Source organism: Felis catus, chromosome B4 (genome assembly GCF_018350175.1).
Source record: "Felis catus isolate Fca126 chromosome B4, F.catus_Fca126_mat1.0, whole genome shotgun sequence".
Lineage (NCBI taxonomy): Eukaryota > Metazoa > Chordata > Mammalia > Carnivora > Felidae > Felis > Felis catus.
Genome location: NC_058374.1, coordinates 108,790,357 through 108,809,627, shown reverse-complemented (window position 1 = coordinate 108,809,627; position 19,271 = coordinate 108,790,357). Strand labels below are relative to the sequence as shown.

Sequence of the window (19,271 nt, the reverse complement as noted above, 5' to 3'; positions counted from 1 at the left end):
ATCACCTTGATAGAATGTGAATATTTCACTTAACCATATAAATTAAGTTGGTTACCCAAAAACAACCAAACGTTTTCCACCAGAAGCATCCAAGCTTTTACTTTTTGTGAAATTACAGTAAGAGCTTAGAAAAACAAGTCCAAAATGTACAGTCATAAAATCAGAGGATTTGTGGATTTGGACAGAGAACTCCTTGCCCCCAAATTCTTCTTGATATGCATGAATATTCAACAAAACAAAATTATCAAAAAAGACCTTCTAAAAACAAACCCAGATGGCCTCCAATAGAAATAAAAACAAAGTAACATGGACATAAACAAAGTAAATAAAATAATAACTCCCTAAAAAGAGATTATATCAATTTATATTAACACCAGAAACATATGATTATGCAAATTCCACCATAACCTTATGAATATTAAATATCAAATATTTCACTCCATTATAAAAATGTATTAAAAAGTGATAGTTGAGTAGAAATGAGATACAGTGAGACTTGCAAAGACTGAAACCCTGCATCAAATTACCTGAGCCCCTTAATGAATTAAAATGATCTTCCCTACTTTAAAGTCCCACCAAAGTGTAAGATGAATTTCTTTAGGAAGATAAAATCATGTAGAGTCTTTTTAATTTTCCCGACACAATATCTGACAATTATGTGTGAAAATATATCCCAGATCTTGTGTGTTAATTCACCATAAGATTCTGAGGAAATGTTGACCACATATCTATAATATATAATGGAAATAAATGCAAGTGATAATACAGTTAGTTTGAAGGAATTGCTATTGGTTTCTAACCAAATAATTTTAACAAATACCTCATTTAGTTCATCTTATTTAAATGAGCAATTTGATAATAAAAAATTATACAGTATAAAAATCCAAGGAGTTGATCTTCACTATTTAAAAGAAAATTTATTAATGGAGATCAATTTTAATTTCCCTGAGTTGAATAGAGACAGTTGTGCCAAGATTTTTAAAAGTTGCCAAATAGTAAAAAGAAAAAAAAGATAAAAGACGTATATAAATAGACATAATTGTGATGTCTCTGAATCCTAATAAATAGAAAATCCAGAAGTTTTCAAGGAGAAAAAACAAAAAAAATGCCATCTGCTAAAGAATTAGAATCACACAGACAACTGCAACCCAGGTACAGACTGTAATGCAAGGCTTTCAAAACTCTGAAATTTGATTAACAGACAAGCTATTCAAGCACCAGGGCCACATAAATGTAGCGTTAGGTAATAAAAATGCAAAAATTTACTTGTCAAAAAAACCTTTTCTGACGAAATTACTTAAATATATAATCTAACAAATTTAGTGTAAGATCCAAGGAAGAAAAATACAGAACTACAAAAAATAATGAAACTTTCTAAAGATTTAAGTGAAAAGTATCCAAGCTATGTAGCAGACTTAGAAAATAAGTAGTTTAAATTAAATCAGGTTCTACTGGACCCATGATCCAGGTCCAACCCACAGGACCCTATTGACAGTCTGGCCCCCAAAAACTCAGAACCAGGCTGAGTGGACAATGGGCTAAGGCATAAAGCCTGCCTCAGTGCCACGCTGGACCCCAAGGAATCAAGTTCAAATCCCAAACTGTCAAAAAGAATACCATATCCAGCAAAGCTGCCCTTTAGAAATGAAGGAGAGATCAAGACTTTCCCAGAAAAACAAAAGCTTAGGAAATGTATCACCACTAGACCTACATCACAAGAAATCCTGAAAGGAGTTCTTCAGGTTGAAATGAAAGGATGATATAGCATAAACTTTAAATATATGAAAGTATTGGGCTCCTGGGTGACTCAGTGAGTTGAGCATCCAATTTTGGCACAGGTCATTATCTCACTGCTCATGAGTTCAAGCCCCACATAGTGCTCTGTGCTGACAGCTTGGAGCCTGGAACCTACTTTGGATTCTGTGTCTCCCTCTCTCTCTGCCCCTCCCCCGATCACGCTCTCTCTCTCTCAAAAATAAATAAACATTAAAATAAATAAATAAATAAATGCAAATATGAAATTTCATAAAGATAAAGAATATAGTAAAATTCAGAAGACTATAATATAATAGTAATATGTAATCCACTTTCAACTCAAGTATGAAAATTAAAAGACAAAAGTGTTAAAAATAATTATAGCTATAATTTATTATTGAATGTACATTATATAAAAGATGTGATTTTATCATCAATGACATAATATGTGGGAGAACTTAAAGTGTAAAATTCTTACATGCAAAGTTAAGTTATTATCAGCTTAATATAAACTAAGATGTTTTAAGTATACTTCATGGTAACCACAGAGAAAAAAATCTCTGGTAAATAAAAAATGGAGAAATCAAAGCTTACCTCTAAAAAAATTTATACCACAAAGGAAGAGAGAGAGAATGGAAAGAACAAAGTAACTACAAAATAGGCATAAAACAACTAGCAAATGACAATAGTAAACCCTTATCAATAATTAAATGTAAATACATTAAATTCTTTAAACAAAAGACACAAACTGGCTTAATGAATAGAAAACAAAATTCAAGTATATGCTACAAGTAAGTCACTTTATTTTTTACTTTTTAAAAATAGAAGTGTATTTACACAATATTACATTAGTTTCAGGTCTACAGCATAGTTATTTGACAACTCTATACCTTATGCAATAGTCACAAGTGTAATGACTATCTGTCACCATACAATGCTATTATAATCCCATTAACTATATTCCTTATGCTGTACCTTTCATCCCCATAACTTATTCATTCCATAACTAGAAGCCTGTTCCTTCCTCTACCTTTCACCCATTTTGCCCAGCACCCACTTTCTCCTCTGACAACCATTAGTTCATTCCCTCTTTTTATGCATCTGCTTCTTTTTTGTTGTTGTTATTGTTTTGTTTTTAGATTTCACATATAAGTGAAATCATATGGTATTTGTCTTTTTCTTTTAGATTTATTTCACTTAGCATAATACCCTTTAGATCTATCCAGGTTGCCACATGGCAAGATCACATTCTTTTCTATGGCTGAATAACATTCCATGGTATATATATTCACCACTTCTTCTTTATTTATTTATCTGTTGATGGACACTGAGGTTGATTCAGTCTTGGTTATTGTAAATAATACTTCAATAAACATAGGAGTGCATATGTCTTTTTATTTTATTTTTTTAGGTCTTTATTTAAATTCCAGTTAGTTAATATATGGTGTCATACTAGTTTCAGGGGTACAAATAGTGATTAAAGGCTTCCATACTACACCCAGTGTTCATCCCAACAAATGCACTCCTTAATTCCCATCACCTATTTTTTAATGTTTTTTAATGTTTTTATTTATTTTTGAGACAGAGAGAGACAGAGCATAAGCAGGGGAGGGCCAGACATAGGGGGATACACAGAATCTGAGGTAGGCTCCAGGCTCTGAGCTGTCAGCACAGAGCCTGACGCTGGGCTCAAACCTGAGATTATGACCTGAGCTTAACCGACTGAGCCACCCAGGGCCCCCCTCCCTTTAATGTTTATTTGCTTTTGAGAGAGACAGAGATAGAATGCGAGTGGGTTAGGGGCAGAGAGAGAGGGAGACACAGAAGCAGAAGCAGGCTCCAGGCTCTGAGTTGTCAGCACAGAGCCCGACGCAGGGCTCAAACTCAGGAGCCTCGAGATCACGACCTGAGTCTAAGCTGGATGCTCAACTGACTGAACCACCCAGGCGCCCCTCCCATCACCTATTTAACCCATCCCCCTACCCACCTCCTCTCTGGTAACCATCAGTTTGTTTTTTTTACTTAAGCGTCTGTTTCTTGTTGCCTCTCTCTCTCTTTTTTTTCCCTTCACTCATTTGTTTTATATCTTAAATTCTATATATGAGTGAAATCATATGGTATCATATTAAATCTTTCTCTGACTGACTTATTTTACTTTGCATAATTCTCTAGCTTTTTCCATGTCATTGCAAAGGACAAGATTTCACTCCTTTTTGTGACTGAGTAGTATTCCATTGTATATATATACCACATATTCTTTATCTATTCATGAGTAGATGGACATGGACATTTGGGCTGTTTCTAAAATTAGACTATTGTAGATAATGTTGCTATAAATATTGGGCTTCATATTTCTTTTTGAATTTTTTTATGTGTAACTATCCAGTAGAGGAATTGCTGGATCATATGGTATTTCTATTTTTAAGTTTTTGAGGAACCTGTAAACTGTTTTCCACAGTGGTTGCCCCACAAGAGACTCACTTTAGAATTAAGAACACATATAGGGAGCAAGTGAAGGAATGGAAAAAGATATTCCAAAAAAGGGTAACCAGTAAAGAGCAGGGATGATTATACCCATATCTGACAAAATAAACTTTACATCAAAATTGTCACCAAAGACAAAGCAGATAATTATATAATGATAAACACATCAATTCATCAAGTGAATATAATGGTTGTATACATACTTGCACACAACATTACGACACCTAAATATGTAAAGCAAGTATTAACAGAAGACAGAAACAGAAGCAGTACAACAGTAGTAGGAATCTCAATATTCAATATTTCACTTTTAACAAAGGAAGGATCATCCACACAGAACATCAGTATGGAAGCAGAGGACTTGAACAAAATTCTATTCTAAATGGACCTAAGAGATATATACAGAACATGTTATTCAATAGCAGCAGAATAGACAATCTTCTCAAGCACACGGAGCATTTTCCAGGATAGAGCATATGCTAGGCCACAAAACAGACATTAACAAATTTTAAAAGACTGAATACATACCAAGTATCTTTTCTGATCACAGCAGTATGAAACTAGAAATTAATAACTGATAACTGGAAAATTCACAAATATGCAAAATTAAACAAAAGACTCCTGAAAAACCAATGAGTCAAAGAAAAAATCGAAAATAAAATAAAAATATATATCTTAAGAATGCAAATGCAAGTTACCAAAATTTATAGATGCAGTAACATCAATTCTGAGAGGAAAGTTTATAGTGATAGAGGACTGCATTAAGAAAAAATAAAATTTTCAATTTTTTTTCAAAGAAAATATACAAATGTCTGACAGGTATATGAAAAGATCCTCAATACTGCTAATCATTAGGGAAATGTAAACCAAAACCACAATGAAATACCATGCCAAGCCTGTTAAGATGACTACTTTCAAAACATTAAATGACTAGCTTGCATTCCCACTAACAGTGCATGTGGGTTCCTTTTTCTCCACATCCTCAACATCACTTGTTATTTCTTGTGTTTTTTATTTTAATCATTCTGAAAGGTGGGAAATGACATCTTATTGTTATTTTGATTTGCATTTTCCTAATGACTAGTGATTAGCATCTTTTCATGTGTTTGGCCACCTGTATGTCTTTTTTGGGAAAATATCTATTCATGTCCTCTGTGCATTTTTTGATTGAATGCATTTTTTTTGGTATTGAATTATACAAGTTCTTTATATATTTGGATATTAACCTCTTATTGGATACATCATTTGCAAATATCTTCTCCCATTTGATGGAGGTTCCCCCCCAAACTTAAAAATATAATTACCATACAATTCAGTAATTCCACAAGAAAACAAGAACACTAAATTGAAAAGATATCTGCACCCCTATGTTTATTTCAGCATTATTTACCATAGCCAAGATATGGAAGCAACCCAAGTGTCTATCTATAGATGAATAGATAAAGAAGATGTTGGCGGGGGTGTATCTATCTATAGTGGAACATTATTTAGCCATAAAAAATGAAATCTTGCCATTTTCAACAACATGGATGGATCCAGAGGGTATTATGCTAAGTGAAATAAGTCAGAGAATGACAACTACCGTATCATTTCATTCATATGTGAGATATAGGAAACAAACAAAGAAAAAGAGACAAACATACAAACAAACAGAAAACAGACTCTTAAACAAGTTTTTAATGTTTTATTTATTTTTGACAGAGAGAGAGAGAGAGACAAAGCATGAGCAGGGGAGGGGCAGAGAGAGAGGGAGACACAGAATCCAAAGCAGGGGCTCGAACTCACAGACTGCGAGATCTTGACCTGAACTGAAGTCGGACGCTCAACCAACTGAGCCACCCAGGTGCCCCAAAATGGGCTCTTAAATATAGAAATCAAACTGATGGTTGCCAGAGGGGAAATGGGTGGGGATGAATGGGTGAAATAGTTAAAAAGGATTAAGAATATACTTATCATGATGAGCACTGAGTAATTTATAGAATTTCTAATCATTATATTTATGCAAACCTGATATAACTTTATTTGATTATACTTGAATTTTGCTTAAAAAAGTTAAAATGTAACAAGTGTTGGCAAGATGAGGAGGAAAAAAAAACAAACTTTGTGCACTGTTGGTGGGCATGTAAATTGGTATAGCCATTATTGAAAACAGTATGGAGTTTCCTTAAGAAATTAAAAATAGAGCTACCATATGGTCCAGAAAATACTGCTTCTGAGTATATATTCAAAAGATACAAAACCATTATCTCAGAAAGATATCTGTACTTCCACATTTTTTGCAGCATTACTCACAATAGTTAATAAATGGAAACAACCTAAGTGTTTATTGACAAATGAACGGATAAACAAAATGTAATGTGTACACACATGCACACATACAATAGAATGGAACATTATTTACAATGGAATATTGTTCAACATGTAAAAAGAAGGATATTCTGTTACTTTTGACAACAGATGAACCTCGAGGATATTTTACTAAGTGAAATAGGCTAGGCAAAGAAAGACAAATACTGCATGATCCCACTTACATGCAGAATCTAAAATAGTCAACCTCATAGAAGTACAAAGTAGACTGAGGGTTACTAGAGGGTGGGGAAATAGGGCTATATTAATCAAGTGGTACAAATTTTTTGTTATGCAGCATGAATATGTTCTGGAGGTGTAATGTATTTCATGGTGCCCATAGTTAATAATACTCTATTGTAGGCTTGGTTAGTGTCTGACTCTTGATTTTGGCTCAGGTCATGATCTCATGATTCACAAGTTCAAGCCCCTTGTTGGGTTCTGTGCTGATAGCACAGAGCCTGCTTGGGATTCTCTCTATGCCTCTTTCTGTGCCCCTCTCCTGCTCTGTTGCTCTCTCTCTGTCAAAAAACAAATAAAATTAAAAAAATAAACATTTAAAAAATATTTGGTGCTTAAAATATAAAAATAAAATAATAATAATACTCTATTGTATAGCTAAAATTCACAAAGGGAGTAGATCTTTTTTTTTTTTATGTTTATTTTGAGAGAGAGAGTGAGAGACAGAACATGACTGGGAGAGGGGTAGAGAGCGAGGGAGGGAGACACAGAATTAGAAGCAGACTCCAGGCCTGAGCTGTCAGCACAGAGCCCGACATGGGGCTTGAACCCACCAAACATGAGATCGTGACCTGAGCTGAAGTCAGACGCTCAACTGACTGAGCCACCCAGGTGCCCCATGAAGAGAGTAGATCTTAAATGTTCTTATCACAGAAAAAAAAGTATGTGAGTTGTGGATCTGTTAATTAGCTTTATTGTGGCAATCATTTCACAATGCACTCATATAACAAAACGTCACATTGTGGATCTTAAATATATGTTAGTTTCATTTGTCAATTATACCTCAATACTGGAGGAAAAAAGAAATTTTATGTAGCATGTTTTTATTTAAAAAAATGAGTATATTTCATTGTCTTGAATGTATTAGGTAGATATTACATTACAGGTCTGAAATATTTTGTGTTAAAATTTTCAAATGAAAAAATGAATACCTGAGACTGTAGTGTATACAAATGGAATATTTCTTTAATGAGTTTATTAGCATTCTCCTTAGGAATTTTTATAGGACATACATGAGCTTTAAGAAATGTATGCACCTATAAATAATTGTCCCAGGAGTCACAAACTAGGTAGAAGTAAGCTGCTATTTGCTGGCTAAAGATGTCACATAATTAATTAAGTGGGCATCAGCCTTCTCTTGGGAAATCTTACGTTTGGTCCTTTAGGTGTCATCCCACCATCATTCATACATGGACATGCACACTGAGCAGAAAGAGAACTGTATTGCTGGCTATTTAATGCTTAAAAGAAAGAATTTTTTTCTCAACTTTGTCTTTGTTTTTTAGGGATTTTTAAACACATCTTTAGATCTCCATTGGATTTGTGTTAGGTACAATCAATTGGAATCTGACTGATAATTCTAAAGTACCTAAAAGAAATAGTAGGGAAAGAGAATATAATGTTGTTTAACTGTATTGCCTAACAATGTTTGGCAAAATTATTTCAAGTGCTATTTGTCAGAAGTCAGGTTTTTTTGTTTGTGCTTTGTTTTGTTTTATTATTATTTTTTTTTGCATGGGTAAGCTTTTTTTCTTTAGAATAGCAAACTTGTCATGAAATAAAAAAGTAGTCTATTTAGTTCTTCAAAGGCTTACCTAACCAATCAGAAAACTCTCTTTTGACAGAAGAATCCCTAAAATTAGTTTAAAAATATTAACACAAATATACTTTCATTTTGAATTATATTCACTCCTGGTTCTTTGGATAGACATTTTCCTCTCGAGCTTATTAAGAGCACCAATATTTTTCTTAAGTGGTTATTTTCTCAACTTTTCTATTCCATTTATTTACACAAGGAGCATGTCTTTGAAATTCAAATATCAGGCTATATTTGAGAGGGAAGAGGGGGATAAGTTTGAAAATCTGCTATTCTCATTTCATTCTGGTAGATAATTCAGTTTTCAGCTTAGAACAAGTAACAGGACAATTTAGCAAAGAGGCAGAATGAAGAAACAGTAGAGCTGCCAAACTTGCTCCCAATTCATGCCATCACTGTATGGGTCTATTTTCTGGTGTGAAAATAATAGCCAAAACGGCAAGCATTCACTCCTACCTAAGCACTCAGTCACATAAAAACACACATTAAAAAGCCAAAGAAGAATGCCTTCCAGTTGTTGTGGCTTAATTTCTGTAGTTTTTAACATCAAGGATTGACTTAATGAAACTTCTTAAGAGCTGAGAAGAAAGGCTTCAGGGACTGGGGGTAGGGTAGGTAAGATGTTGAAATCTCATCAGGTTGGTGACAGGGTATAATTGAATGTGGACAGAGTATACGAGGTGGCCTCACATCTTCACGTGTATATCTGGGATGCACTTGAGATTTGTCTCTGTACTTCCCATAATGTATTTCACAGTTGTTGATATTTCAGACTATGAATCCTGTTTTAATCCTAGGCTTCCTTTGTCTAGCCTATCGGGGATGTAAATGTAAAGGAAAACATGTAGTAAAAGTTTGCCAAGATTTATTTCCTAAAGGTTTAGTAAAAAAGAAAACACAGTTTTATGAGGTAAAATGCTCTAAAATTAAAAATGGATACTTTTCACAAGAGAAAAGAAAACCGGTTTTTATTTTTCTCATTTACCTTGCTAATAGATCACTATATTGGGTAAAATGATGATAGAATATCTAAATATCTATGTTTCAACTTCAGTTCTGAAGAGGTTTTCAATAAGGCATAAACTGAAGCTATAGGTTAGTGCGTAGAATAATCTCTTTTTAGGGGGCCCACAAGTTTCATTTTTGTTTTTGTTTTTGCCCTCTTCCCTTCCAATTTCTTACTTCCTGAAATCATAAAGACTGGAACTGAAGTAGAAATACTTCAAATACCTTGAAGATAGGAGCCACTGGCTAAGGGAAGAAAATCAGGAAAGCTGGGTCTTTGATGACCCCAAAAATGTCAAAATGGCCCTGGACTTCCTATCTCAATCTCATTTGAACAATGTATTTATTAATTAATTATTTGTTTGTTTACTTTTATCTGTTATTGGCATTATTTTGTGTTGTTTACATTTAGACCTTATCTAACTTCTAGAAATAATTGTGAGTAGGACAACATACAACATAGTGCACTCTGTAAAACCCTTTCTTTGGTAATTTCAACCGATAGTTTTCATATTCTCTTATAAATCAGTCACTCCAAGTGCATGTTTCCTGCCAAGTCACACATCATGTATTCATCAAATATTTATTGAGCCTGGCATTGGTTTAGGTGCTGGGGAGAATAGCAGAAGAAAAAACCTTTTCCCTTATCTTCATGAATCAAACTGACAGAAGACAGATTGACAGAAAAAAAAAGGCATATGTTTCTTTATTTTAATTTTACATTCATGGAGTCTCCACAGAAAAGAAGTGAACCCTCCAAGAAGTGGTTAGACTTGGAAGCTTACATAATATTAATGACAAAGGGCAATAAATCACGGGCTAGGCAAGGAAAGGGGAATTTGGGCTTCTAGGAGGGATACATTGTGGGAATGTCAAAAATGTGGGGAAACTAATGAAACTAGCAATTTTAGTAAGAGTTTTGTTGTTATCATTGTTTTGTGTGTGTGAAGACTCATCTTGGTGCTGACTCTCCATCTTCTTCATGGCCATAATACTTATCAGAAAAGGGATTTTTGGCAGTCTTCATTTCTCTGAAGTTTCTGCTTTTAATCATGTAAGGGGAACTCTGAGAAGCCTTCTTTCTGTAGCTGCTGATTCTCGATTACCTTCAGCTCAACTAACCCATACTGAAAAGTGGCCTGTGTTGGAGGGGTGTATTCTGATCTCCTTCAGGATATATTACAGTTTAAAAACTAACACAGCCTCTGTCCTTGTGGGACTTAAAGGTAGTAATAATTTTGTCAATAACCACAGAAATACATGAAAAATGGTAACTGTGACACTTGCTAGGCAGGAGACAGACTCTTTACTGCAATGAAATTATTAAAGGAGGTGGAGAATACTTTGGAATAAGCCAGGAGTTACACAGCAGGTAGAGTTCTATCAACACAAAGAGAAGTATCTTAGCAAAGAATAAACATTTTTCATAAAAATGATGCCATGTATGTCTTAAAAAAAGATGATATAAAATAGGGTAGGAAGTAGAAAAAGAAATATATGAGATAGATCTGGTAATGTAAGATTTGGTTGAAGATTATACTAGCAAAATAGCAGATGCCTGGTGTTTTTGAGAAAGAGAAAATTATTGTGGCAGGACTCTCTTGGATATTGGTATGTGTTATATATGTGAGTGTGTTTGTGTGTGTCTGTGTGTGCGCGCACACACACCATAGGAAATAATATAATCAGAGAGGCAATGTCAAGGAATTTGAATTTTAGATTTTCATTTAAGTATAATAAAAATCTGTCAGAATGTTGTTGATTACAGATTTAATCTGGATGATAAACATTTTTATATATGTTTGGTAAATGCAAGGACATTTAAAAGATGGAATGATTAGATCTATTTGGGAAGGGAAAACATATTGCCATTATGAATTCTTCTTTAAAGTAGATTATGTTTGGTTTTCAAGGAGACAGATGTCCTATTCATTCTTTAAAATCTACCTGAAATATCTCTTCCTTTTTAAAACTGCTTTTATTTTATCCTTTTTGTGTTTTCTACCTTGGTGAAATAGTTTCTTCTCCCAATGCCCCAGCGTTCTTTGTTTGATTCTTTAGTATCCTCTTAGCTTATAGTACCCTCTCTGAGCTTCAGATACTCTAAAAACTACTCTATAATACCACTTTTCACATAGGGCTTGAGAGCACAGACTCTGGATCCAGACTGTCTGGTTTGAACCTATGCTCTTCCGTATGCTATGCAAATTGAGTGAATTACTTCTACATGCTCTAATTTTCTCATGTGGGAACAACAATATCAACCATAGGATTGTTAGGACTAAATGAGGTAATATATGTAATAGCATAAAGCACTGTCTGACAAATAAATATGACAAAAATAAAGAATAGTTGTTTATCTTATGATTACTGATGTATTATACATTGAAGATGACATCCATTCAATTGATTTGCTTGATTAAACAAAGCTCCCCTTACAGAATATACTAATTGATGCTCACAAAGACATTCGCTATGTAGTTTATCACCCAACACAGGATACTTCCATGAGTGAAAGGCTGTGCTCTTGATAATTATAACCAGACAACAGTTAATAAACACATGTATATTTCCCTATTATTAGGACATTCTATTAAAAACCTATCACTGCACACATTAACATTTAATTAATATACCTACAAATATTTACTCACAGTTTTAGCTACTACTATCCATTCTACAGGCTTGGATTATAACATTCACTTCATAACTTTCAAAACATTCTTTTAATTGTAATCAGAATGCTGTTTCAAAAATGTAAACTTGATAATATTTCTCCCAGTTTGAAATGCTTCAGTACTTTCTCTTTTATTCAAACTCTTGACTATGACCCTTATGGCCTGATATCCAGTGCATGGTTCATGATCAATATCATCATAGATTGCTTTCTATCATTGTTGTCATCATCATTGATCATTTTCTATGTTCCAAGACTTGTACTGACTGTTTTACGTGGGATTTCCCTTTTAATCCTGACAAAATCTCATAAGGTATTTTTATTCTCCCCCTTTATGAAATGGAGACACTGAGATTAAAAGAGGTTAGACTATTTGCCTAATATACAACTTGTGAGAGATAGTTAGATTTCAAAGCCTGGTTCTGATACTAGAGGCCTTGACATTAAACCTTAAATTACATTGCCTCCCTTAATGTGTTGATTAAAAGAAAAGCAATTGTATGACTCCGTAAGTGTCTTTTTCTGTCTTCTTCTTGTTACATCTCAGACTCATTTCCTGCTACTCCCCTACATCATAGTAAACAATCTAGCCATTCTGTTCTTACTTTCCTTTTCTTTTTATTTTTTTAAATTTTTTAAAGTTTATTTTTTCACTCTGAGAGAGATCACAAGTGGGGGAGGGGCAGAGAGAAGAGGTGATACAGAATCCCAAACAGGCTCTACACTGTCAGCGCAAAACACAACATGGGGATCGAACCCACGAACCGTGAGATCATGACCTGAACGAAAGTCAGACTCTTAACCAACTGAGTCACCCAGGCACCCCAGTTCTTACTTTTCTTTGAATGGACTGCCTATTTTGACTCTGGGCTTTCAGACATGCCGGGCCCTTTTCCTGGAGCACTGTTCCTGTTCAAATTTGCCTGGATACCTCATCACCTGTGAAGTGATAGATTCAAAGAGTTCTTTTCATCATTTGCTCCACTTTTGTTAGGTGCCCCATTCACTTCTTGCAGTCATGGTATTGATCACATCCTATTTTACGTGTCAGTTTGCATGTCTCAGTCTCGCACTAGATTGTAGGTGCTATGAAGGCAAGTACAAGGTCTATTTTCTCCACAGCTGAATTACTTAGTGTCTCAGCACATAAAGGCACTTGAGATTGTGAAAGAAAATTTGTACCAGATGATGTCAAGGGATACTTTATTCAAGACTAGTGCAAAGGTGAAGGAGGGGTATTGAACTTACTTGTATTAAAATACAAGATGGGAGATTTTTAAGAGCTGAGATGAGCTAGAGGAAAAAAATACTAAAAGATGTTATGGGGGAAGTTGATTGATGTGATTAGGCTATCTGTTTGTTAATAGAGCTTATTGAGGTAAAGCTCCTACCCTCAAATAGAGACTCTGAGATAGAGGCACTGTATTTCTTAATGGTTTTTTTTTGTTTTTGTTTTTTTTTTAATTTTTTTTAATGTTTATATATTTTTGAGACAGAGAGAGACAGAGCATGAATGGGGGAGGGGCAGAGAGAGAGGGAGACACAGAATCGGAAGCAGGCTCCAGGCTCTGAGCCATCAGCCCAGAGCCTGACGCGGGGCTCGAACTCACGGACGGCGAGATGGTGACCTGGCTGAAGTCGGATGCTTAACCGACTGAGCCACCCAGGCGCCCTGTGTATTTCTTAATGTTTACATCCCAAAGGGATAGCTCCCAAAGTCCTAGAGAAAAAAATCTGGATCAAAAACTGGCAAGAGTTTGGGAGAAGATTTGTACCTCAAAGGGACAGAAAAAATAATTTACAATTACAAGTTTAAAGTGGTCTAAGAAAAGAGAAGTCAAGGGCCTAGAATGAGGGAAAGAAACCTTTCTAAAATTTAGTCAAGCTGAGAGGAATTAGAAGGCCATCTTAGTCAAGATCTATTTGTTGAACCAGAAAATAGAACACTCCAAGAGACAGTAAAACACTCTTGACATGTAGTGATTAAGGACTATTACGTGACTTTGTGTTTATATTATTTAAATAAAGTGTCAAACAATGCACACATGACATTGGGATTTTTAAATATTTAAACTAATTGTTCTAATTACTTTTCCATACTTTTTTTTCTAATTCACAAAGAAACAAACATTATTATAATGTGGTGCTTCACAAGTTAAGTTTAATGTTTTAATTGAACATCTTAGTTCTCCATTTACTGAAGCTTCTAAGAAATTACTGATAACATTAAAGTACATTGTAAATAAATAGCTCAATATAAACACAGTAGCTAGACAGAACAGAAATAATAATTTTATTGCCTAACTGAAGTTCTTGCATATTTTAAATGATGTTTAATGTTGCTTAAATTGTTATTGCTGCAAAGGACATATATCCAATTTAATTAAACCTGTGTAATTTCAAAGAAGGTAAATTTAGTAGCTATATTTATATTCTCCAAAGTGTCATTGGATATGGTATTGATAATGTTTTCAAGGTATGTTTGCTTTCATTTTTATACATTTGGGATCCTATTAATCACCTTATACATAGAACAGCCATTAATTTAGCTAGATCGATCATACTGTTCATTCTCTAAACTATGTTTTTTTGTTGTTGTTGTTGCTTTTATTTTTCCTTTTCAGCATCGTTCTTATGTCTCTCAAATTCAGATGTCCAATTATTGTGCATGCTTATTGGAGGTTAATCTTAGGCCTGAAATTCATTCACTGACCATGGCCATAGTTGAGTTTCTACACTAATGAGTTCATTGGGCAGAAATTTTGCAAAGATATGGGGGGAGGTGGAGGGGTAAACATTATCTACATTTGAAAAGACCAAATTTACAAATCAGTACTCTCTAATGCAATTTTTTTCTCCTTGACTAACTGGGGGGTTATTTGTATGCATTCTAAGTGGCAGTGCCATGGGAAACTGAGATTTTTTTTTTGTCATTTTGGTTTAACACAGACTCATCCAGAAAACACAACCCTGATTTTGCCTGAGAAAGACTACCAACAGAACCTGAAACGTGAGTACTGTTTATTTGTGCTATTGAATTCTACGCTATATAACTGATCCCATGATATGGCATGGCTTTCATTAAGATATGTAATGGAAGACGATTAAGTGTAATTGTAGGCTATAAGAAGTGCAGAAAGTGGAAACTGATATGTCTGTTTTATTATTCAGTTTAAAAGAATTTTAGTAGTAAATACTTTGAAGAAGAAACTACATTTGTGCTATTCATTCATGTTCAGTTTAAAGCATATACTTTTGTATAGTTTTGATATCCCAATTTATCTCTGGTTGATAAGAATGTAAATATGATCTCTTACAAATACATATTTTCATGTTATTTTGAGCATAATTATTTTTTATCTTTTCTACGATCAATATCCCTAAGTAATTACAACATATATTTAGCATCTCAGTTTTTCTGTTTTTCTTTTTTTTTTCAATGGAATCCATAGTTAGCTAAAGGTAAAGGCTTTGTGGTGCCTTTCTTCTTGTTCTGTCACAGATCTGTCTTTCAGCTGCTTGCTAATTGTTGGCATCTCTTCTCCCTGTTTGGCCTCTGATAAGTTGTCTTTAATAACCTGTTGTTCCATTCTTGAACTTTGCCATGGTTGCAACTCTGGGGTATCAGAACTGTCAAAAATAAAAGTGAAAGAGCAAGAGGCACTGAGCTTATGAAAGTTAGAGAAGACGTAAGGCCCGGTATTGATTGATGAATTTCTCACTGCAGATAGTTTTCACTTTATCCCATTTGCTGTCATAGTACACAGTACCTGAAATAATAAGGACATTTTTTTCCCCCAATAATGGACGATGGGGGCTGTTTGCTTTGTGAGAATCTGCCAAGGCCACATGCCATGAGGCTTTTATCTTTGAAAGTGAGGGTGAAACAAGCTTGCCTGGCTGCAGATAAGCGACTTAGAGGGAATCCTATTCAGATGTAGCTGTCACTAATTTATCTGGGGGTTTTGTGATTCATACATACTGTTCGGTGTGCAATGGAGCATTAAATTGCTTTCCTCTGGGAGCAGGTCACATTCAGGGGTCATCAGACCTATGCTGTGGGATGGTGCATTCTTGATTCGTATAGCTTCTTGCTACTGAATTTTTATCTATTAGAAAGCTGGTAATTTGAACATATGTTAGATGATCTCTTGGAACGTTTCAACAGCAAAGGGACTGACAAAAATGTAACTATCTATTAATATGCAAGTGTTTGTAACAAAAAATTAATCAACCCTTCTGCTGTTAACATAGTCATTTATTCTGATGATTAAGTAGTTCAAATATGTTTCCCGATAATGGCCTAGCTCTTGATGAATACATTTCCATGGCTTCTTTATTTATTTAAACAAAGGGATATGTACTTAACTGCATTAATTTTACTGGAGAAAAAAGTAGAGGTGATTCGAAACTGGTCTCACCAAAGACAAAGCTTTGGAAAATAAAGATTTTTCTCATTTACAATATAGTTCGGCTGTGAAAATTCCACTTTATTATCCTATATATTTTGAGAGAAAATGGCATACCTTGGAAAATGAGGCAGATACTAGTTCAAATCTGAAAAGGACATGAAAAAAGATGCTTATTTTTATGCATTAAAATTGTGCTGAGAGACTTTAGTACTGATCTATCTTTTTAGATGTGGGATATTTAGCAGATGAAAAAAAAACTTTTTTTTTTCATTTGTTATTTCCATTATGTGGTATGTAAAACTAAAGCCTAGTATTTTCCCTTGAGTTTTAAGAGTGCTCCATTTTGTGTAAAATTAAGCCGATAAATGGCAAAGAGGTAGTTAAATGAAAGCAATCACTGAAATCTTCTTAAAGTGTTTTTAGCATGCATGACAGCAGTCTTAACAGTGGGTAAATTAACTATATAAACTGATGTGTTTTCTCTATTTTTTTTTTTAAATTTAACATTGTTTCTTAAACTCTCTATTGCAATCCAAAATGGATGATCATTTCAAGAAGTAGCAAAAAGAAAACTCTTTCAACTGGATAAAAATGGTGACTTTATACTGCATTTATATGGTATAAGTCTTTTGATATTTGTCCTAGTTGTAAAAATGTGGAACATTTAACATAAACCAGAATTTTCTTATTAATGAATTAAAGCATAAGTAGGCCAGTACTGTGGGAACCTATTTGATCATTTATGCATAATTTACAGTATTTAATAAGATATTCATCACATTTCCCAGTCTAAATTACAGTGACCTTAAACCCTTATAAGGCCTCCTAATAAATAGAAGTATGAAATAAATATATTTAATAACATTATTTTAGGATTTTGACATGTTCTGTTAACTCTGGGGGGGGAAAGAAGAAAGAAAAACAGTTCACAAAACTAGAAAAAAATACCAGTATACTGTATGCAAAGTACATATAATTAAGCATATTTCTGCTCTCTTCTTTCTATTAAATTTTTTTTGTATTTAGAATGAAAAAAATGTCTAAATTTTGAATTTTCAATATCTTTACATCTTACTAGGAGGTATTTTCTTTCTTTTTTAAGGAAAGCTATTTAAAAACACAGTCTAAATTCATATTATTTTTAGAGTAATTCAAAGAAAACTGTTTTGTTAGAGGCATTCATTGGATTTAACAAGTATTTTGTTACTCAGATTATAATGGTATTTTTAAATAGTTCTCTGTATCACAGTTTCCTCTGTTCTTTCCATGAATACCTCCCCACCTTTCAGACTCTGCTTAACTAGCTTAAGTGTCATTTTTTGACAAGTTCTTTTTTAAGTATCCAATCTAGCTTCTTACGGACTGTTTTGACTTCATAGCATTTACCATAATTTTAAGCATTTTATTTATATTTTATAAAAAAATAAAAATTAATATAGAGTGAAGAGAAAGAATTATTTACTTGCGCCGCTTACAAAACTTAAGCACAATATTTAGTGCCCAGCATAGTGCCTGGAATATAATAGTCTGTAAAATTTGTGAGTGAGTGACAGTAGATAATGAAAACCAAATAATTCCATAAATCGGAATATAAAAAACATAATGTATATATTAAATACATAGTACCAGCCATCATATACTCACCAGTTTATTTAACAAAATAATTACAAATACACATTGTACACAAATAGAGAAGTCCACAAGCTTCACGCTTCAGTAGTTTTGCTATGCAAATAAAGCCTACCAAATTTTATTAAGTCCTAACTCCCACGGCATATGTAACTAGTCTTGTCTAAGACAAGATATGAAATATTCTGTGGATGTCTCTTTAAATAGTTTAAAGAAAAACAAAAAAAAATCTATGATTATTAAAAACATCTATTTGGGGCACCTGGGTGGCTCAGTCGGTTAAGCGTCAGACTCTTGATTTCTGTTCAGGCCCTGATTTCTCAGTTTGTGGGCTCCCCTGCGTGAGGTTCTGCACTGACAGCAAGGAGCCTGCTTGGGATTCTCTCTGTCCCTCTCTCTCTGCCACTCCCCTGCTCACGCATGCTTTCTCTCTCTCTTAAAATGAATAAACATTTAAAATAAATAAATAAAAACATCAGTTTATTTTACAAGCATTTATTGAGAGATGAGAGTATGTGTGTGTGTGTGTGTGTGTGTGTGTGTGTGTGTGTGTGTATGAAACTGTGAAAAGACTATAGGAAATTTACTACTATAAACTGTTAATTCTCATTTATGAATTCAATAGATAGTAAGAAAATTCAGTATATACTTTTAAAAATATAATAGAGCTTTAACTATAAAGCAGAAGTCGAAATGTTAATAGTATCTAGCAGAACTAGAGTTTGTTTTCAGCTGAGACAAAGCAACAGCACATTGCTGAGCTGACACAAGCTGTAAAGAAAGCTGAGGAATTCTCTGCACAGGGAATGGCATAAGGAAAAGTATGAAGAAGACATTAGTAAGAATTACTTGCTTATCGCTTATCATCCTAAATACAGGTGGATGGGTTATGTTTGGCAGCTCCTATGAATGGAAGTTTTATTTGAAAGTAGATTAGAACAAGATTATGGAAGATTTGGCACTAATTTAAAGAATTTAGGGTCTGTTGACATGTAGCTATGGCCTCTGAGTATGTCCAACCTCTTGTTCTTTTAGAAGCATAGAAAATAAGAATGTGGTTATTTTGAAAGACAGTCCATACCGAAAAATCTGGTACTAGGTACTACAGAATTTTCCTTTTGAATGT

General features: G+C 33.9%; 1 protein-coding gene across 1 annotated transcript in view; it reads left to right on the top strand.

Annotated features, from left to right (window-relative positions):
- Window positions 1–19,271, top strand: part of MGAT4C (MGAT4 family member C) — a 724,438-nt gene that overhangs the window by 394,598 nt on the left and 310,569 nt on the right. The window contains exon 5 of the mRNA XM_006933915.5: window positions 15,054–15,114. The gene's annotated coding sequence lies outside the window, so the exon portion shown is untranslated. The remainder of the gene's footprint in view (window positions 1–15,053; window positions 15,115–19,271) is intronic.